Source organism: Fringilla coelebs (assembly GCF_963513975.1).
Source record: "Fringilla coelebs genome assembly, chromosome: Z".
Lineage (NCBI taxonomy): Eukaryota > Metazoa > Chordata > Aves > Passeriformes > Fringillidae > Fringilla > Fringilla coelebs.
Genome location: NC_140031.1, coordinates 9,088,819 through 9,101,101, shown reverse-complemented (window position 1 = coordinate 9,101,101; position 12,283 = coordinate 9,088,819).

Here is a 12,283-nt window from a genome sequence, read left to right as displayed (position 1 = left end):
CGTCACCGAGGAGCCGCGCCTCAAGCCGTTCGTGTGCGCGCCCCCTCCCCCGCCGCCCGCGGCTCCGGGGGCTCGGGGAGCGGGGCCGTGGCCCGGCCCGAGGCGGTGCAGCGGCGGTGGGTGTTTCTGAGAGCGCCGGGCACCCGGCACGCTGTCGGAGGCTAGGGCTGCACAGGGCCCGTGCCCCTTCCCCCAGGCCTGGCAGCCCCCACGACCCCGGCGCAGGCAGGGCAGTGGTGGTGCAGCATCCCTGAGTGAGTGAGGTTGGAAAAGACCCCTGAGCTCAAGTCCAGCCTGTGACCGGACACCACCCCATCAACCAGACCGTGGCACTGAGTGCCAGGTCCTGTCTTTTCAGAAATAGCTTCAGGGATGGTTGCTCCACCACCGCCCTGGGCAGCCCAATCCAAAGCTCAGTCACTTTCTGTGGCAGAAATCTTCCTAATGTCCACCAAAAACCTCTCCTGGCACAGGCTGAGGCTTTGTCCTCTTCTACCGTCGCTTGTTCCCAGGGAGGAGAGACTGACCCCCACCTGGCTACACCCCCCTGCCACAGAAAGTGGTAAGGCTCCCCTTTGAGCCTCCTCCAGGCTGAGCACCCTGAGTGAGCTCCCTCAGCTGCTCCTCATCCCCAGCTCCATCGCCCTTCTCTGCTGAAGGAGGTTCAAGGTCCTGGAAGCACTTGGCAAGCCGGGAGGGCTGGATCCAGGGTGGGGGAATTGTGAGGAGAAGGTGTCAGGAAGGTACTGGAGCAGCGGAGCCATGCCGTGGGAACGCAGGGCACTGCAGGCATCTCAAGAGCCCTGCCCACATAAAGTGTGCCCTGCTCCGTGTGGGACTGGTGGGGCAGGAGGGACAGCAAGTCCCTGAGGAGCTTAAAAAGGACATTGCAGTGCTGGAATGAGGCCAGAGAAGGGCAGTGGAGCTGGTGAAGGGTCTGGAGCTCAAGTCCTGTATGAAAGAATTGTCTCAGGGAGCTGGAAGTCTTTGGAGAAAAGGAGGCTCAGGGGGCACCTTATCACTTTCTGCAGCTCCCAGGAGATATAACCAGACGGGGATTGGTCTCTTCTCTCAGGCAGCCAGGGACTGGAGAGGAGGACAAAGCCTCAAGCTGTGCCAGAGGAGGTTAAGTTCGACATTAGGAAGCATTTCTTCATAGAAGAGGTCATTATACTTTGGAATGGACTCCTCATGCATGGACTCCAGGTGATGGAGTCAACTGCCCTGGAGGTGTTTAAGGAGAGATTGGGCGTGGCAGTTGGTCCATGATCTGCTTTACAGGGTAGTGTTTGGTCGTAAGTTGGACTTGATGAGCTCAAAGGTCTTCCCCAGCCTAATTGGTTGTGTGATTCTGTGGGGTGCTCTGAGGTGTCTGATGGGGTGATGGGTGAGTGTCCACTCCCCAGGAACAATGCCATAGCCAGATCAAACACCCAATGTGATGGGGCCGCGGTCCTTATGCAACAGAGGGTGGCTGAGACTCTTTAGACTGTGGGGGCTGACATTGTGCAATGCCTTTTCATCATGGAAAAGCCACTGGACTCCAAAGCCCTGGTCCAGTGGGGAGCTCAGTGTCTGTGTTTAAAACAGCTTCTGCTCTGACATCGGTGCATCCCAGCTCCGCAGAGTCTGTGGCCAGCTAGCCAGGAAACTGGGTAGCTGAGCCACAAACGCTGCCAGCGCTGTCCCTCTGCAAATCCTGTCACATGTCTCCTTCTGGGGTGGGGGTGTGTTTGGGCTTTTGCCTTGTGAGTCTCCCTGTTGATCTTTCCAGCATCCCGGCTGGGTTGGACCGCTAACAAGGTGGCTCCTGGTTGGAGGAGGTGGCTCCTGGTTGGAGGAGCTGTCTGGAGCCAGTGACCTGGATTTTGTCCTGGGAAATCTGCCTGTCTTGAGAAGAAAACCCACGTCTTGATGCTGTCGAGTTAGTGCGGAACATGGGGACAGCATGCTGCCTGCACACCTGTCTGTAGACTGAGGGGGGAAGCATCTGGTCATGCAGGTGCTGCAGCTCGTGGGTGGAGCTGAGCGCTGCTGTGAATGGCTGAGACTGCTAAGATGTTTGTCCTTTTGTAACCTCTGTGTGCTTCCTTACTGATGGAGCTTTTGAAAAGGGCGCTTTCAGTTCACATCTCGTCCGACCCTTGTGGTTTGAGCACAGCATTGGTCTCTCTGTCCTGCCTGGGCCGGGGTCCTTGACTCTCCGGAGTCCCCCTGCCAGGGTGCGCAGCCACCTGGGCTCCTCGTTTGCCACCATGGCCTGTCCGTGGAGCCCCTCTGAGCTGGGAGAGTCGGAGTTCGCTGTGCCCGTGGAGCGGCTGAGTCATCGCGGTACTGACCCAGCACTTACTGTGTCCCGTCTGTTTTGCTCTGCGCTGTTCGGTGGCCCCGTCCCCGTGGCGGGGGGGCTCGTGCTGCGCGTCCCGCGCCGTGCCCATGCCCTGGCCTTGCAAATGCTTTTTGTTCTGGCTTTTCATCGCCGGGAGCACTGGAGGCCCCGGGCTGGGGGAGCTGGTGCTGGCCGTCCCCGTGCTCACAAATGATCTGCTTGGTGTGCAGCCTGCCCGGGGACAAACAAGGGCTCTGGGCCAGGGGCTGGCTGCGGCCCCGCTGGGCAGGAGCGGGGTCAGGGCAGAGCACAGCCTCCCCTCCTGGGGGCAGAGGGTGTTTTAACCAAAACCGCGCCTCCTTCGCAACCCGTCTCCCTTGCTGGCACATCCGCACCCTTTTAAAGACACGCCGGGAAAGTGCAGGGAGGGGTGGCAGGAATAATTAAAGGTACGAAGCCGTTTCCATAGATGGAACAATTACATAAACTGGCTCTCTTCCGTCTGGGGGAAGAGATGACTGAGGGAGGCATGATGGGGAATAATAAAATCCTGTGTGGTGGGGGGAAGGAAGGTGAGCAGGGAAGGGTTGCCTGAGTTCCTGTAATTGGGCATCTTGTGTCAGAATATGCAGTGACATTTCAGGACATGAAGACATTTCCTGAAGCAGTTTCGGATTAACCTGTGGAAATGGTGGCCTTAGGTAAAGTGGTGGAGGGAAGATGTAGGAAAATTGTTTGAGATGAAAAGGCAATTGAGCAAATTCCTGGAAAGAGAAATCCACGAGGGCTGATGAGCCCACTGATGTTGGTTCTGGTGCAGGAAATCCCCAGACTACAGGCGTGAGCAGCATGCTGTGTTCACCTGGAGCTTCAGCTCTTCCTGGAACTTTGTGCCTCACCTCCAGGGGTGATGGGGAGGTGGGAAACCACTCTCTGGGCTGTTTTCATGTTAAAACATCATTACATGGTGTCTGAAGGTTGGAGCAGAGGAGAAGGCCACTTACCTCTGCAACCACCTACCCGAGTGCCGTGCCACTGCAAGAAAGACTTTTCCCAGGTTGCTTCCATCTCCTTCTGGATCTGGATCTCCCCATGGCTGAGCAGATGGGGCAGAAGCAAGGCAGTGGCTCCTTGCTGCACTGCTCCTTGTCCTGCTCAGAATCCTCTGCCCAGTGCAGCGCAGTGTCTGTGGCTGAGCTGGGGAGATGCATCTGAGGACACTGGGCTTGGCAGCAGCAGGGTTTGCGCTCTGTTCTCCTCGGCAAGAGCAGCACCCACGCATTTGGTGCTGTCTCTCCTTCTTGCCTGTTCCCATCCTCAGAGGTGTTGCCCGCCTTTTCCAGCACCCTGAGCTGCAGCAGGAGGAAAAGGCTGCAAGGAAAAAAAATCCATGCTCAGTTTTTTTTGGGTTTTTTTTTTGGTTTTTTTTTTTTTTTTTAATGGTGGGATTAATGCTCCATTCCCTGCCTGCTGCTGTCCTGGCTGTGGTCTGAGCTTGATGCATCTCTAAGGAGATGCTGGTGGGTCACCTTCTAGGACAGGCTGGGCTCTTATGTTGTACAAAAGCTGCTGTCCATACAGGGGAACCCTGTCCAGGAGACCTGGTAATTGGCATCCTTGGGATCCATCCAACCTCTGGCTTGTCCTCTGAGGAAACCACCAGCTCTCACCAGCTCCCAGTCACCCTGGTTGTGTTGGTAGCCTCAGCATGTGATAGGCTTGCGTTTGCCCAGCTCTGAGTATGGGGTAAAACAGATGGGAATGGTCCCCAGCAGTCTTGTGCTAGCAATCCGGATCAGCCACAAGGTCAGCATGTGCTGCTTGGGGCTTTATCCAGGCTGGCATTGCAAACCACCAAGGACAGTCGTCACAGCACTAGAAGTGCTTGTTCCAGCAGCATCTTCCATGTCCTTGTGCTGCTGTGTGTCAGAGCCTGCTGGCCTCCCAGGGCGTGAAGAGGGAGGGGGTGGAAGCCATAATGCTGGTGTTCGGCTTGTCCTCCCCGGCTGGGGCTGAGGATGAGGATGGTGGCCGCTGTCTCTTCCCTGCCAGCGCCGCCGGCGGCAGCCAAGCCGGCCGCTCGGCTCGGCACTCCGCACCTGCGGGGGTGGCATAATGAGCCATGTCCTTGTCTCAACCTGCCGCTTCCTCTCCCGGCAGCGTCTGTGCTGCCAGCTGGGTTATTTTTTCTTTTTCATATATTTTTTTTCTTCTTCTTTTTTTCTCCTTTCTTTTTTGCCTTCCTACCGCTATTCTTGAGTGGTTCCCAGCCGGTGGTTGGCAGGCAGCCCTTGCTGGAGACCATCTCCCGGGCTGACCTTTGCCAACCCCCTCGCATGAGCACAGCGGGGCTCTCCTGCCACCCACGTCAGGTGCGCGGGTGAGATGCGAGCGGCTCTGAGTGGCAGTGTGTGGGAGGACTGGGTTTTCTCCAGTCCCTTGCTGTCCCCACCTGTGCTCATGCTCTGCTGGAGGGGCCGAATCCTGAAGGCAGGAGTGAGTGGGTGGAAAGGGCAGCATGGGGGATGCTGCAGTGCTTTTTCTGTGGTAGAGCCTGGGGAAAAGGAAGGTTCTACTCAGCAGATCCTGCCTTTGCACACCTTGGTTTGTCCTTACCTAGCCTGCTGTCTCCCTCACTGAACCACCAGTGCAGAGGTCTAAACTGGGCATGCAGATTGTGTGGGCAGGGAAAGCCCCCCCTGGAGCCATTTCTGCCAGCCCTATATCCAAGCAGTTGAAAGAGGGAAGGCAGTGTCCCCGCCCTATCTTGGCATGCTGGAATGTGGCAATTTGTCCCAAGCTGCTGTGGGAATCAGCAGCAGGCATGGGACTAGAATCTGGAGCGTCTTGACTCTGCTTATGTTGCTACCCAGCAAGGCAGGATGATAATAAATGAGAGCCAGCAGCAGCTCCACAGCCCTGTCGTCCTTCTTGCCACTCACCCCTGACCTCCACATCTTCCTGGGAGGAAGGCCAGCTGTGCCAGAGAACCCAGATATCGTCTGTGTCCCCTGGGGACCCATCTGCACGTGGAGGACGCCTGCTGAAGTTTGGGTTGGCTCTGTTTCAGCTTCCAGCCTTTGCCCTGCTTTCGTCAGCAAAGTTGTCCTGCGGCACTTGGTTCCTCCTGGGCATGTCCCTCCCAAGTTACATTTTGGCCAAGCTATTTACTTGGTTTCTCCTGGGAATGTCTTTCTCTCTCCAAGTTACATTTTGACCAAGTTGTTTCTGCTCTGTGTTTGGGTGTCGAGCGCGCTGAGCCGCTCTAGTCACTCCCTCATTTTGGAAATTTTGCCCCTGAAACATTCTTTCCAGGACAGGGGTGTCCCCAGGTGCTTCCAGCAGAGGTGCTGTCCCTAAAAGTCACAGCTGGAGGTGGGTAGCTTCTCCAACCTGAAGTACAGGTTGGAGATAAACCCTGCTGCATCTACTGAAGTCTGTCCATCTGATGCCTTTCCATTGCAGATCTGCCTGGCGTCTAATTCTTGACACGCCAAATGAGCTGTGAGGAGTTCATTGGGACAGCAAGTGGTGCCCAGCTGACTGCTGTAGGAATCTTCATATCTCTGTGGGGCTAAAAATATTACCTCTAGAATAAAAATAAAAATATCATAGGGATTGTCTACAAGGAGAGTTTCCTGAAAGAACAGGCCAGGTTGCCTTTATTTTGGTCTTGGCTGTTCTCCATTGCCTACCAAACCTTCTTCCTTGTGTGTACCCTGGCCTCATGGCAGGTGGTGCTTAGGGGGATGCAGCTGATGTTTTTTGAGGGCATAAGATTCTGCTGGTGCTGTAGTGGTAGTGGTTTGGTTCCCTGTCTACCCATAGCCCATAACTACAATCACTCTGATTTTGCTGCTTCCTTAGTATCCCATCTTCTTATAGATAGAGGGCAGGTAAAGTTCTAATCCTGTGCAGAGGAGGAAGGACAGGTTAAGATTTCCAAACACTCTCTCAGGAATGCTAGAGGATGCTGAGGTGGCCCTGTCTTGTCTTCAAAAGTAAAAGCAGACATGTGGAGCTGCCTGACTCTGGGCATCTTGACTTGGTCTTGTGGGATTTTGTGCCTCTCAGTTCTTGGACTTGCTGTATAGAATTGTGCTGTGTGTGATGGCTCGGCAGATCTCCGGGTCACTGTCTGCTCCTGGCCGGGAATAGTCTTGCCTTGAGCTTTGCATCAGGAACCCAGTACACCAGCCGGTCTTGATGCTGAAATGGGAGGGGATGCACTAGTGAGTGAGCTGAGGATGCTGTCAGGGGCTGGCTGAGCATCTAATGGTCTTGCTGGAGGCTGTAGCAAGGAGGCTTTCCTTCTCTGCCTGTTTTCTTGCTTGGAGACAGAGGATGGGCAGATGGGGCAGGGTGTGGAGGCAGTGTATGAAATGGGGAGTGGTTAACAGTGTGTTATAGGCCACCATCTGCAAGTCAAGTAGCTTTTTCATGTCCCTCTGATCCAGAGGGTAGTCCTTTGGGGTTTCAATTGGATCTGGTCTCCCTGGGTGCCTGTCACAAGGTATCTGAAGACAGTCATCCTCTCCTGCCTGGCAGACATGTCTGTAGTGGCTGGTATGTGTTTTTGCTGGATGCATTGCTCTGCTCCCTGGGGAACGGAGATTGCTCTTGTCCAGGTGGCCTTGAAGGTGTCCACCAACTTCCACACTTTCTCCAGCTTGGAATGGGGCTCCTGCTCATCACCTCCATCACTCAGGTTTGGTGGCAGAGCTGGAGCTGTGCTTGTCCCCCTTTGGAACACAGACATGAGAGGACACCCTGAGAACAGAGCAAGCCCTGCATTCTGCCCTCAGCCCAGGCCAAAGTGCAGGACAAGGGTTTGGCCCTTCCCCAGCACCCACCAGTGCTTCGCAGCAGCCCTGTGTAGTGGGACTCCAGAGAGTCCAGGGAGGCCAAATCCCTGGGGATGTGAAGGTATCTGGAAGCCCTGCACAGCTGACCAGGTGTGTGGTGAACGTGTGAAGCACTGGGGCTCTCATTCCCAAAGCCATGTCCTATTTCCCATGGTGAGAACTGCAGAGGATTCAGCCTGGCCCGTGGTGCTGGACCCCAAGATAAAGCATCCAAGAATCAAGTACGTACAGAGAAATACATCCAAGCCTGGTCAGGGATGGTGGTGAGTGAAAGGGAGACTTTGCAACCCCTCACTTCTGATTTGCTGGGAGAGAAATAATGGAGAGGGAAAAGGTACAGTGCTGTGTAATTATGGAGTAAATGAGGAGAGCAGCAGCGTCTCCACATGAGAACAGGATAGAAGAATTAATGCTTCAGAAAATCAGTCCCAAACTGATTGCCTGCTTTGTTTCAACTTTCAGTAAGGGCAGTGGCACAGAAAGTACAGCCCAGAGGATGGGGGAGTGGGAGGGAGGCGGAGAGGAGAAATTGCTGCTGCTGGAAAGGAACAAAACCACAGAAGGTTCAATGTACTGGGCCTGGGGAGAGAGGCTGAGCTGCACCAAGGGGACCCGGGATTGGTGCCACACAATGATGGTGTCAGGGTTCTTCTTTTGCCAACCACCTTATTTACAAAGTGTCACTCAAGCTGGCATGGGACTGAATGACCTGTGTTTGTGCAGGAGGAGGGTTCAGCAAGGGACACAGCAGGCTAGGTCAGGACAAACCAGCAGTCTGAGCACATACAAGTCCCTGTGTCTGGTCTCAAATTCTAGATAAGGCTGAGGAGAAATAGGAATATTCAGTCAAATGGGAAGAGCAGTCCCTGAGGGAGTGGGCAGGGACAGGGCATGCAGTAGGTGCTGGTGCTTTTGCTTCCTTGAGGGATGCTGGGTCTGTCTCTCTTGGGGGGGGGGGGGGGGGGGTGGGGTGCCACAGTACCCACTGCAGGAAATGTTCCTTGTCCAGAACAGATGTTGGCACATGTCTGTGCAATTAGACGGGGGAACTGAGCTGGTTACCTGTCCTGCAGGTCCTGGGGCACCTGTGGGTGCATCAGTGTCCATCAGTCCTGTATGAGGGGAGGGAGAATAGGATTAGGGATGTGTCATAACAACTGAGCATCATGGGTGCCAGGATCTGTGACCTGGCTCTGGGTGGGAAAGGGTCTCATGCCAGGGCACGATGACATGCTTATGGATGCCACACACACTGTGGTGGCTGCCACCGCTGCACTGCAGATTGGTGCTGCTGAGTGAGTGCAAGGGAGGTGGAGATGGGATGTTTTCTTGGGCACCTCAAGGGACTCAAAGTTATTCTAGGAAAAGTAATGAGCTGAATCTACTCCAACTCCCAGCTTGGTGCGGTGGCTTGTCCCACACTCAGCTGGAGTTACGTGAGGACATGCCAGCAGAGCGGGGCTGTGCTGAAGCACAGGCAGGCATGACTGTGCCCCATTGCTGCCTGGCCTGTGTGTGCCCCGTGTGTGCTGGGTCAGCAGAGCTCATACATCATGGAGTGTCTTGGGTATGTGCACACTCGTGTGGGCACAGACTGCCTGTGCCAGGGGTCACACACTGGTGTGTGCTGTGACTCCTGTGGCACCTGTGAGCCTATGCATCCTGGGTAGTGTTTGCTGCCTGACAACCCCAGGCCAGACCTTTCAGCTCAGTAATGGAGGTTTCTGTCCATGCTTTTCCCATGTGGATGTGTCAGTGGGCATTCACACACCTGCCATGCACATATGTAATACCTGTGTCATGCATGTGCCAGGCCCTGCCCAGCTTCTGCCAGCTCAGGCTTTTTGGGTACAGTGACCTGTGCAGCCATGGTGAGGTTTTTTGCTACAGTGGCATCCCCACTGAACTGTGGGGACAACTGTGGCTGGGAATGCTTTTATGCGTGCTAAGGAGGTATGTGAGAGTTTCTGGATTTGGGACCAAAACTGATGATATTGATATAGTCCCGTATCCCCTGGGGCATTTTCTCCCCAGGGAATATGGGACCCCCCCACCATGCCATAAATCTGCCCCAATCAGGCTTGCCCTCCTACAGAGCTGGGGTTCTCCTGGCAGGACATGCACAGGTGCAGCATATGCTTCAGTTTGGAGAGGGGGGTGAAGAAGTTGGCTGGGGGGGTGGGGGGGCCGCCGGAATTCCTGGAGGGTTTAGGGATGGTCGCACGTGTCTGCCACACATGTCTGCATAGCGCGTATGTTTGCATGTACGGGCAAAGCTTCCGGAGAGGGTGAATGAATGAGGCAATTCACTATTTCAGCTCTGGCTCTGGCGAGGCTTTTCCTTTAGAGGCAGGCGTGTGCCGGCGTGTGGGCTCCTGCCTGCGTATGTGCGTGGGTTCCTGCCTGCGTGTGCAGGTGGGCATGGAGGGGGCTTCGGGAGATGTTTGCCACGTCAGGGAATTCACTGCGGGGGCTGCCGTGCGCCCCCGCAGTTCTCGCTGCCTTGTCTGCATAGCGCAGGGTTGTGTAACTTCCGATGCCCCACCGGATCTCCTTACCCGGCAGAGTGGGATGCTTGGGCTGCCCTCCCTGCCTGCCGCCGCGGAGACTTCCCCTCATCCAAATGGGATGAGGAGGGCAGTCCTAATGTCCCATGTGCCTTTCCTCCCCACCGCAGGGGTATCCCTGAGCAACAGGAGGGACTGCCTGCAGGGGAAATGCCGTCGGCAGCCAAAAATGCCGGGAATCTTCTCTGGTTTTATGGATTTGTGCTCAAACTAGGTGTTTGATCTGGAAGGGGGGGGGGGGGGGGGGGGCGCGGGCATGGTTCTACCCCCCAGGGACCACGAAGGGCATCTGCCTGCTGCCGTGGCTCCCTGTATGCCAGGACTGTGAGACCTCGGCTGAGACCCAGCAACTCATCTCATATAATGCTGGGCAGCGGGGAGGGGAGATGGGCAAGGGAGGTGAGGCTGGCAGGGTTCGTCATGTCTGGTGCCCAGAACCCTTTCGAGGTATCCAAGGGAAACAGGGCAGCTTTGTTGCTCTGGGAAGCAGAAAAGGGGATCTGCTTGACATTTTTATTTCTCTACCACAGCGTTGCCATGCCAGTACTACCATTTCCATGCCAGTACAGCTGTTTCTATGCTGGTACTGCTGTTGCCAGGCTACAGCGAGGGTGTTGGGAAGAGGACATCAGGTGCTTTGAAGATGAGAAGACGGGAGATCAAACAAGGGTGATGCTGTGGCTTCTGAATCCTACCTTGCTGCCTAGGGACATAGACCATCTCAGAGGGTGCTGGGCAGTGACAGAGTTATTGCTGCCTGTGGGAGTTGGAGTGATGGGTGGAAGTCCCTAGAGCTGGGTCCTGGCAGGTCACTGGCCTTGTGATGCTCACCTGATGTTGCCTGGTGCTCCTCTGGCATTGCTCTCTGCTCACCTGGCATTGCTCTGCTCCCCTGATATTGCTGGTTCTCCCCTGGTATTGCCTGGTGCTCCCACGACATTGCCCAGTGCTCCCCCTGGTATTGCCCAGTGCTCCCCTGGCATCACAGCATCACCTGACAGCAGCCTGGTATGTCCATGATGGTATTTTAGCCACCAAATTGATAAATGAAGAAGCTAGGATTATTTTACAAGCCCTGTTGAATATATGGACATGAAGTCATGCTGGGTTATAGTCTCTTCCTTAATTTCATTTCTTGCACCATCCTGGGGTGTGGTCCTGCTCTTGTAGCCTGTTATGGTCAACTGATGGGACTCCTGGTTGCAAGTGTCGGGGACTTTCTGACCTAAAAATAATGTTCCCAAGCAAACATCCTTCTGGGCTGTATGGTCTGGAGGGCACAAAGGTCACTTGGGTGTGTTCCCCATGCATGGAGCAGCCTGCAGGCTCCCACACCTTCATGTGCCAGCTGGGTTGGGAAGTTTGTACCGTAGTTATGCTGCAAAAATCTTTTCAAAGTGGGTAGCAGGGTAGCAACCTTTAGGTGAATGAGGCAAGGTGGTCCAGTCAAAGTATCAGCTTGAGCTGTGACTCTGAGTACTTCACTTGCTCTTGATCCTGGTGGCAGCTCCTCAAGCTCTAGATGATTCAAAATAGATTTGGTACCTTTTGGCTTTGGGAATAGCTAGCTTACTTGGTGAAGTCTCTTCCTTCCTGGGAGAAGGGATTGGCCCCAGAGGATGATGAGCCCCTTTTTCTTTGCATCCCCTTCTCCTTCCTTTGATTTTTGTTGAGTGCCAGGTGGTTACATGAGAGCTTAGCTGTGGGCTGGGGCTCAGAACAGATGCCATGTAGTGGGATCATGTCTCCACCCTCTGGGACCCACCCTGTGCAGGCAGGTCCTGCATGTTATCTTGTGTGTGGGAGATGCTGTGTGTCCTGCAGTGCTGATGGTTGGTCTCCAAGCCTGGCTGCAGGGCTGGAGCCAGGGCAGGACACTCCCTTGGCTGAAAGTATTTTCACCACAAAAGTGAGCCAGCAGCTTCCAGTTCCGAAGCTCTTGTGCTGTTTCTCACCAGTACTTGGTGTCCTTCAGGCAGGGAGGGGGAGCACTGCCAGAGCATCCCACCTAGCTTCCACCTTCCCTCCACCCATCTCCCAGCCCCCATCCCTCCACCCCCATGCTCCAGCCTAAATAATTCCTCCTCTGCCTGGCGGTGTGCAGACTGCTCTCCTGTCCTTCCCTTAGTCATCACTCAGCCAAGAAAGACAGATATAGTTTTGTGCGGCTCCTCGCAGATCAGTCACTCCAGCCCCCGGATCATTTTCCTGCTGGGTCACGGGGTTCTCCATGGTGAACACGAGGTGCCTCCCCCCTTTATTACTCCCATCCTTACTGCCAGAGCCCCAGGTCTCACTCCTGGAGAGTGAATGGCCCAGTTGATGCTGCGTGTGTTGGCAGATACCCCAGATGGAACTCTGTGTCCCCAGTCGTCTGAGGGCTGGGTGCCTCTGCCAGTGCCAAGCACAGTGCTCATTTTCTGGAGTGGCTCAGATACAAATCCCTGCTTTCCAGGTACTCTGGCTGACTTCCTCTTTCCCTGCCCAGCAGGGTACATCTTGGCCCCATTGAGCTCCCACGT